At 42.4% G+C, this 9,991-nt stretch overlaps 1 long non-coding RNA gene across 2 annotated transcripts; it reads left to right on the forward strand.

Annotated features, from left to right (window-relative positions):
* Positions 1-2,576: 2,576 nt before the first annotated feature.
* Positions 2,577-6,847, forward strand: LOC138067318 (uncharacterized). Of its 2 annotated transcripts, none has more exons than XR_011141191.1 (4): positions 2,577-2,680; positions 3,355-3,412; positions 4,174-4,214; positions 6,017-6,847. It is a non-coding gene; the product is annotated as an uncharacterized lncRNA (long non-coding RNA). The 2 variants fall into 2 exon arrangements; XR_011141192.1 differs by lacking the exon at positions 2,577-2,680 and adding an exon at positions 3,041-3,117.
* The last annotated feature ends 3,144 nt before the right edge of the window (positions 6,848-9,991 follow it).

A 9,991-nucleotide genomic window follows, 5' to 3' on the forward strand; every position in this document is an offset into this window, starting at 1 on the left:
CATGCAGAGAAAAGCCCTTTCTCAGGTCAAAGAGAAAAGCATAAGTGGGAATGTTCCCGCTACTCCACCTGCTGACGTGAGTGCACTCTCTCCTTTTACTGGTGACTTGAGTTTTCTTCCCTACTTGCTAACTGTTAGCTGGCTGAGTTTTGCTACTTTTTGCTGCAGCGTTTTGCCGTCTGGATATGGTCACATTACACACTCAGCTGAGGGGAAAGACATCAGCCATGTTTAAATTTTGGAGTGGATATAGTATGCCTGTGAAAGGTGTAATGTGTAACCGGCTCAGTATGCTGGTAAGTACAAGTGTGTATTCAGGTAATCAGCGTACATTGCCTAGTTGCCAGTAACCTAATTTGCCACTGCCTGACTCTGAATTTAGGCCATGTACATCAAAGTCTTTCATGAGCCATATAATGCTTTGTGATTAGGCTAAGTGGAGATTTTCAGGTTGCAGTTTTAGATTTTGATGTCTATAACCCATTGTAGTCACAGAAGTCATTTTTTCAGATCTCACTCTAGGTTGCATACATGTGAAGAGACAAAGAACTGAATCCTGCAGCACCCCTTTCACATCAGGCATCCTGGAGATAAGGAATAGTTATTCATAACAATCTTTTTGCTCCATATGAGAAAAGACTTGAGCATATTTGTAGTGTTCCTATTAAAATATGTAGACTTTTCAGATACCCTTGTAAAACCTGCTTGAAGTAAGGAAATGATTGACTAGAGGAACAAAGACGGTATTTTTATCTTGCTCTGGCCTGAAGCCAGATTTTGGACAGCTTGAATATATTGGCAATTGAAAGATGTTTGAAGACAGTTGAAATTAGCTATTTAACTACTTTGTTTATGAAAGGCAATCAAAAACTGAGCACTAATTTGCAATATTCTTAAACTGAACACATATTTAAAGATTAGCCTCTTTGTTTTCTAATGAAAGAAAAAAATAAACTTTTATGACTGAGTATTAAGGGCTTGCTCAATGAAGATGTGATTGAAGATTTAATACCAACATTTCGCTATTTCCTGTGCAGTTTAATTCTTTATCTGAATTCATTTTTCTCCTTAAGCTCACTGGATGTTTGCAGTTAAGTCAGGGTTGCCAGCAGCATTATAATTGCAAATTTCATAATCATTTTACACTTAAATTTTCAATCCTAGTATTTATTTAGCAACTTCAATGCTGAAAAATTTTATGAATAAAAAATCACCTAGTCATATACACTGTGATTGTGAAAGGAAAATTGAGATAAAATTCAGATCACGATGTAGGATATAATGTTAAAATAAATGTGTCTCTGTCAGCCCTGGCGTTAGTAAGCTGTTCAAATTAAATGACTACCTGCTAAAATCATTTTGTGGCTAAGTCTTTGAGCTATCTAGGTAAGAATTTCTTAGGGCATTTCTCTCTGATGTGATTTAGCATAGCCAAACTGAATTTTACCAGAATTTTCTGAAGTGTACACATACAGACTGATTAGAAAAAGTGGCCTAAAATTACTTTTTAAAGACATTAATAAACACTTGGTAATTCTTTGGAAGCTACAAAATGTTACTGATGTTTAACAAAAGGACAGAAAAGACAAAATGAAGAAAAACAGAGGAATATTTGAAGTGACTGTAAAACCGATACAAACAGAAATCTTCCCACAGGAATTTTGGGACACACATTTTCCTGCCTGCCCATTTGGTTCTTTGCTGTTTCTATTGTACGCCTGATCCGAAATGCTGTTTTTTCCACTGGGCACCGTCCGAGTTTGCTGTCAGATTGTTGCATCCTTAGCATCCTCAGCCAAACTTATTTCTCTATACCTGTCCTGGAAGGAGGACGGGGACAGATTTTCATACCTCTGGGATACGCCAGTTCTCTCCTCAAAAAGTTCTCCCGAGCCCAGACACGTCACGCACACACGTGTTAGCGTCTGTCTGTAGTTTTCCTGCCTCACGCTTTTTGTGGTTGAGATCAGGAGATACTTACTGAATAATTCAAACTAAAACGCAGCTGCCAAAACCGTAGCTAACGGCTGGAAGCCAGACCTTCAGCTCTGTGGCGCGCGAGGCACGCCGCTCGCTGCCTTAGCAGGGCAGCCGGCGTTTCCCCCGGGGGGGAGCACAAGGGCTGCCTGAGGCTGGCGGCTTCGGCACGACCACGACGACGAGGACGACGAGGTCCGTGCCCTGCAGCCGCTGCCAGCCCCCAGCCCCGTCACCAAGCCGGGATTACAGCAGCTGCCGGCACAAGCAGGGGCGGCTGGGGCTGCCTGCTCTGCTGCCGGGTGCCAAACCATTGTGTCCGTTACCGGTTGGTCCCTTGCGCAGGAACAAAGGCACAAATCTCTTTCTGGCTTACATGTATTTGCACTTATTTTTGTGCAAGGCACTTTTGCCATTTTCTTCCCTTTCTCATGTGCCTGATTTCTCCCTAATCTTTTTTAGGCTTCTTCATCTTTCTTTTGGGTTTTTTTTTTGGCGGGGGGTGGGCGTCCATGGGTATGATTGCATCACCACCTCTTCAGAAAGAGCAGCTTAACCACCAACTGCTTTTCGCTCGGACCATTGTTTCAGAGTCTTATTTATCTCACTAATCCAGTTTTCTTCCTTTCCTGCCTGCCCCTACCAGGCCTGGGTTTAACTGCTTCCAGCGGCGGGCTGCTGCCCCACAGCACGCCTTTGAAAGGTAAGGCGGGGGTTAGGCAGGGCCGACCCAAAACGGGCCAGTGGCAGGGAGGCCCGAAGAGAGGAGAAGACAAAAAAACGTGGCAAAAAATCTGTTTCTGTTTCCCTCTTGGGGAAAATGACTCGGTGTAGGGGACTTCTCGTGCGGTCTGCCCCTGGATGAGCGGGATGGTGGAGATGGGCAGGAGGGCGGGCGGCCTCGTGGGCTGCCCCTGCGGCCGGAGCCGGAGTCTGCCTCTCCTCTCCGCGGCCGCCGCTGTGACCGTGACCGCCGCCGTGACCGTGACCGTGACCGTGACCGGGGGGCCGCCCCGCCGAGCGGTCTGCCGCGGCCGAGGGAGGCCAGGCTGACCGCGGCCTGGCGGCGCCGCCCTGCCCTGAGACAGCAGCCAGGCAGAAGCCGGGCACGTAGCCGCAAAAAGATTCGCCCCCCGCAAGGTGCCAGATTTGTGGGAGCGAATGCCAGGGGGTGCCAGGTTCAGGGGCGGCTCGGCTCTGGCAGGGCGTGTGCCGTTCCCCGACGGGGCGCCTGCAGGCCGCCCGGGCAGGCCGGCCGCCGGGTGCGGGGGGCACCTCCGCGTTTTCAGGCGGTGCTGGTGGGGTTGCTCAGGTGAGGATTGGGCACCAGGGCTCTTGTCAAACAGCGGCCCTGCTCATCTTGCTTTTCTGCTTCAGTGAATGCCTGGAAGAGAAAACCTGATCATTCAGAAGGCCGTCGAGTCACGCTGTAAAGGTAAGGCTGTTGCCCATCTCTTTTTCTGCCTTTATGGGTAATTGAGCAAGCTGTGTGCTTTTCAGTGTGATAGCAAAAAGCAGTATAAATTCAGCTTGTACATCTGTGCCATCCGTTCTCTCTCATAGTTTCATTCGTGAAAGCAGGATTAGTGGGTTAGTGTGAAATATTAGTATGAATATTAGTATGAAATTAGTACATGAGCCACAAGCTAGGTGGAGTTATATCCTTAAAGAAAACATACTTTCTGGTCCTGTTTTAAAAGTTTCCTAAGCAGAACTTTGGTAAGGGACTGCTCAGGCTGTCTACAGATCCCGAGTCAGTGTTATTTTTCAAGATATTATTTACTCATATGATTTTAAAGCAGTGCTGGTTGCTGTGTTCTTCATGTATTGTAGTAGCACCTGAACTGGAACAACCTGTTTAACTCAATAATATTCTGGCACCCACAGCGCTAGCTCATTAGGCTTACTACTGTCTTTTACTGCTCTAACTTTTGCTTCCCTTTATTTCTACTTGATGTTTAACAACTTTATCACCTTATATTTACGGTTGGTTAAGACTATTCCATTAATTCTCTGATAACTAAGCTAAACACAGTAAATTTTAAATTTTATAAGACTGTTCTTAGTGTCTGAGCTGCCTATATTTTTATAATTAAATTCAAATAATGAAGTATTACAAGTGAAAGACTGTACTTAAAACACTGAATCTTTTCTTAATTAATTTTTTCATTGTTTGATTTTTCTTGATTTATTTAGGTGAAGCTTGTATCAAGGAGTTTTTGAGCAAATTGACAACAGTGAGTTCTAGTTAATGGTATTTAGTTAAAGGTATAGGTTACTCATAATTCATTGTATCATAAACTATACTGCAGTTGTACCTTTGGAATTATTTAGGGACAATTACAAAGAATACATGCCTGCTCTTAAAATCTAAAGATGTTTTGATACCTAATGCCTTGGATGTGTAATTTTAATTGATTTTTATTATTGTATATCCTTACTCTAGTAAGCAAGTCATTGTTTTCAGTCAAACTGCTTATTGAATGAGTAATAGTCATTATGTAGGGATAGTCAAAGTATAATTTTGTTATTAATATATGAATGACCCTGGAAAACAGGAGATTGCGGTTTTAGCTCTTGACATTATGGAAGCTTATAATGGTTTTGTCAGAGCAAACAAGCTGTGAATTTCAATACATGTTTGCTCATTTAAAGCAAGGATGGGTACCTCTTTGATACTTAGGCATATCTGAGACCTCGCTCTGTCTCATTCTTTGTGTGTATCTCTGACTATCTCTTAATTTGTAATCATAAGCATGGAAAGCCACATGTGTTGTTACAAAAAAGAAATTACGTTAATTTCCAGAGAAAACTTAGAAAAACTGACACGAAGTTTGAGTATTCCACATTTAGAATGAAATCCCTTTTAGGAACATTTTAATTAGCTCTGACTTGGAACTGTAGGAAATTCTAAGTTTAGCTTTGGTTTAAATCCCCAGTAATTAAAGTTTGAACAGACAGAGCATCTAATGACCCCAAACTTTGAAAATAAGTACAAAGCAGCTGAACATGGTTAAAGAATTTTAGTTTTTAATCCAATATTTGGGGTCTTTGTTAGGGCTATTACAGGGTCACTACAGGCATTCTGAAGCAGTCATCCTGAGGTTTTGTCTCTTAATATGTTTGGCTTGTATAACAACAGAAGGAGGCTTTTTTCCAGGAGGATAAAGAAAAAAAACATCAGGAAGCCTGTATACTCTCTATAGGAGAGAGAAGATCATAACCAAATAGCCACTGGACACCTCACGAGACCAGCAGAAAATGCCAGGTTGTGTTTTGGATTGTGTAGCATTTTCATATAAATAGATCTGCAGTTTTCCAGATTGCTCAAAGAATGAACAAGGCAGAAATAAAATGCTCTCACAGCTTACAACCGATATCAGTCACTGGGGAGATAACTGTTAACAGTCTTGGCCACAGCTTGATGGATCTGTTAAAAAAAGCACATACTCTCTTGAAGCTCAGCAGAAGGAGTAAGTGATAATGAAAAGGACCAGAAGATACATAAATTCAATTAAGCTAGTTGTGTGTGTGTTCTAGTTGTGTGCAACCTGTTTCTCACTAAGCTAGCGAATAAGCAGGAGGTGATCTCCTTGGGTTGCCTGCTGACAACGTAGGAAGTTCTGCAACTTTAAGGGCTAGCCCTAGTCTGGATCTCAGGATTTTCTTAACACACTACATTGTATTCTAAACATTCATTATGTTCTTCACCTATAGTTGTATTTTCTCATGCATTAAAGGAACATTGCAACTTATCTTTCTAGAGCTATGTTAAGAATTTGCATCCAAGTCATTCTAGACTAGGAGACTTCTCATTAAAGGGAATCTGATATTTCCCTTTCCTTCTAAGAGAGTATCCCAGGAGGTGCGTGTGACTTGGTACTTGTTATATTAGACTGCTACGACTGTTATGTTAAATACTGGAAACAACTTTTTCTTGGCTTTTTTTTTTTTTTTACCAAGGTACAACTTTTCAAACAAAAGAGAGATCTATCTGTATGTATCACTTACAGTCAACTCTTCTTTTCTGTGTCACTAGGTTTGAGATGACAGACTGCAACTGCATAGTGTGGGGATTATTTTGGCTCATTGTGCTGGTGTTTCTTGGCTGGCCCATAAGCATAGCCTTATGTGCCCTCTATGGATTCCTTTCCCCTCTCACTACTTTAATAGGACTAGATGAATTCAGTGAAGTGTTGCTGAAGGGAGCGTGTTTGGGGAGGCAGTGCGCTCAGAATGCGCACAGTGGCAAGGCCCTGTGTTAAGCAATGAAGACTGCCCTGCGTCTGACAAGCGTTCTGCTGTATACTACTGTTTTTCATATTTTACTCTGTTAATCTTATATGTTTTCTGTTCTAAACAAACTCTTCTTAGTTCTTAGCTGTGTAAATTTTGCTTGAGGGTATCTGTAAGAAACCTGAATAATCCAGCTGTTTCTCTTCTGAAATATACACTAAAGGTTTCACCTGTTATTTTGAAAGTAAGTAATGATACCAAATATTTGGAGAAACTAATTAAATACATATCTCTCAGGATTTGAGCTCAGTGTCAAAACCTAATGAAATGGTTAAAAATACTGCCTAAGAGGTAGTAGAATGCGCCTAATAAGTCTGATCAAGTCACTTGAGAAGAGTACGTTTTGAACTGGAATGTTATTTTTGTGAATATTTAAATCTGCACTGCACTCAGTAACAAGAGAAATTCTGATCTCATGGCCTTACAGCATATATTTCTTCATGTTTGCATCTTAGTACCTGTTTAGTTTATTTCCTTTGTAATAGACATTAGAGTTCTCTTGCATTACCATTTTATGTTGTGTTAATTTTCTGTGAAGGCAGCTTTTTCAGTGGAGCAACTTTGCTCATATGGGTTCACTACACTCCTTTCAACTATATTAAATAAATAAACCATTTCTGTGAACACCCTCGTTGAAATTTCTTCTACTTCGTCCTTTGTTTGATGTATATTAGATTTTATGATACACTGAATACTAAGCATTGTCTAACCATTTATTTGTAATACTTTGGGTTTCTAAGAAACCCAGGCCCTTTGGGTTTCTGGTGGGTCTCTAGGAAAAATATTTTTATTTTACTTTTGTTGCCTGTACTTGCTGGCTGTGTCATCTCATATTTTTGTTACAGTGAACAATTATATGAGGAATGAGACTGGGTTTCTAGAAGTTTATCTGTTCTCGCTTCAAAAGGCATTGCTTAGCTTATAGTGACGAGCTCACAGAGTGAAAGTAACTGTACGTTTTCCTGTGTTTCCAGAAATGATGTAGTAGTTTAAAGGGGCTTAACTGATCGAGAGGAGATTATGGTTAGATGGACCAATGATCCAATGCCATGTTGATTTACCAAGAAAAAAAAAGTTGTTGCCTTGAAAATCAGAAAACCTTCAAAGAGATCTGTGGTGGCTTTCTAGAGTATGCCCTAAGTCACGCAGAAACTCACTGAAGACAGAGTAAGTCTACAGCGCGTTGTGCATGTGACCATAGAAGTTTGGGTTACGGGACAGCTCCTCCAAGGCACCTGCTCTAGGGCCCTGTGAGTTCAGTCCCTGATTTTGGATAGGCATGTCTTTTTAGTTATTGCTTATTTATAAATAATAAGGAGAATACACAATATTTATAATTGTTATTTATTTGTAGAGTAGTGATAGCTTAAAATTTGTCTTAACATTAAAATTAAACGTTATCTGAGAGATCCATTGCAAGAACGGCTTTTCCTTTGTTAATCACTTTCAGTAGTTTATTGCTTTGTCCAGTTTGTCACTGAAAGAATATATTTAGTCTGGAAAATAGAAGAAAGTTTCCCCTAATTCAGCAGTGAGAGACTGGAACGGACTTGACATAGAGGGGTCAAGTGCCTAGCTATTTTTGACTAGGACTTTTATTAGTTCATGCAAAGGGCAAATAATATGACGTGGACCTCTGTGGTAGTTGGGAATTGGACTTGATGGCCTAAGAGACCTCCTCTATCTTGCCAAAACTGTAACCATTTGGTCAGAGATTTTTCATGTAAGGTGTCTGTCTCAGGTTGGATATTTTGAAAAAGTTTCAGCCAGAATTACTCAGCCATTTTTGAAAGCAAAGTTTCATTTCTGATCTTTCATTTTGCTTTCATTTTTGAAGTGAAAAGAATGCATACAGTCAGCAAAAAGAAGGTATAGTCAGTACAGCCATTTTGTTGAGAGTTTCTAGTCACCCCATTATCACAGAATCACAGAATGGCCAAGGTTGGAAGGCACCTCTGGAGATCATCTAAGTCCAGCCCCCCTGCTCAGGCAGGGTCATCTAGAGCACATTGCCCAGGAATGCTTATTTACATGCTTGAAATTTGGCAGAGGGAAGCGTAGGTATGATGGATGGTTTTTTTGCTATTTTTGTGAAAATCTGTTAAAATTTGACTGCTTTAAAGCTCTTAAAAAGCCAGGTATATGCATTGAGCAGCTGGAATCTCTGGAGAGTCTGTCTTCTCTGCCTCTATTCAGCTGTGCACCTCTCCTACATGGAACTGTGCCCATACCATTCCCATAGAACAGGTGAGCATGCAGCATTTGACAGTGTGTGCACAGGGGAATTAAGTGATTTTCCCTGCCTCTGTGGACTGAGATGGGGCCAAAAGAGGGAGACTGTTTTCCCTTTGCTTGCAGTGTTCTTTCCAAAGTGAATAAAGAAGGTTCCTCATTTAATTGCTGACTGGAAATTGACTGAAACTGGGAGTGGAAGCCAAACTGTTTGGTCCAGAGATGGTACAGATTCTTGGGTAGAGAGATGGGGCAAGCAGGGTCACCTGCTATTTTCAGTGGCGCCATGGATTTCTGGAAGAGGATTGAAACTGGGAGACTAAAGAAGCATAGACAAGACTATATGGAGGAGCTGGATTTCAAGGCGGGTAGGTAAGAATGAGGGATGTGGGATGGATCAGGTTGGGGTGGTGGGACGAGGGAGAGAAATAGTTGGAAGAGATGGAGAAAAAGAACATACACCCAGGAGAGAATACTCATTTCCAATGTGTGTTTAGAAACCTGTGACTCCTGTGACACAGGCAGTCGTGAATGTAAAGATTCCGGAGTGGGTGGCATTATGATGCCATAAGATGTCACTTCTGATTTTTAGCTTTCTTTTTTAAAAGCCCTGAAACCTTTGTGCAAATTCAGTTCAGTGAAAGCATACTATGCTTGCAAAGTCAAACACCCAAAGTCAGGAATCAGCTCTTAACAGCTATTGATGAAATAAAAATTAAATGACTGCAGGTGTTTTCTTCAGCAGGGGTCTTGGCCTCATTCTGAGCGCTACAGGGACATGCTCTGGGCATGGCTTGGGATATGTTGAGAAGAACGCTCCTGTTTATGCAATTTCTTCATTTATTTTAGAAGCTGGCTGGTGTCAGGGCTGGCTGCACCCTAAAGGGTGGGGAGCTGATCACAGTAACAGAGCTAGCAGAGCAGGGGCCTCCCTAGCCAGGGCCCAGTCCTACAGCATCTGACCAAGGTGAGCAGCGCAGTCCCTGAGCTGGTAGCCAGGTTCAACCAAGAGTTCAAATTGTCATGCAATTTCATGGTGACGAGGCAGGTCTGAGGTCAAGACCAGAGGTCAATCTGCAGGTCAGGTCCAGGCCTGGTGAGGATAGCCAAGGTCAGATGCAGCCCAATGATCACCAGGTCGCCAGGTCATAAAGGCGAAACAGATCCAAGGTCAAGCCAGGAAAACAGTTTGTAAGCCCAGATCAGTGGGGCCTGTGGTCAGGCAGGGGCATGGCTGTGGCAGAGCTGGAAGCTGGCACTGCTACAGCATCACCAGGGCAGGGACTGACAGCCCCGGGCTGAGCTGAAATGCGGTCCTGGGCCATGGGCAGGGGTGGGGAGGGTGGAGGGGTAGGTGAAGCTGCTCAGGGCCAGTAAGACCTCTTAGTGCCCTCAGGGCCCTGACAGCTGGTGGATAAAGCAGAAAGTAGTGTAGTTTTTTCATAGGTAAAGCAGCTGACATTTGCTCTAAAGAACCAAAATCTAG

The sequence above is a fragment of the Struthio camelus genome, chromosome 5 (assembly GCF_040807025.1).
Source record: "Struthio camelus isolate bStrCam1 chromosome 5, bStrCam1.hap1, whole genome shotgun sequence".
Taxonomy (NCBI): Eukaryota; Metazoa; Chordata; class Aves; order Struthioniformes; family Struthionidae; genus Struthio; species Struthio camelus.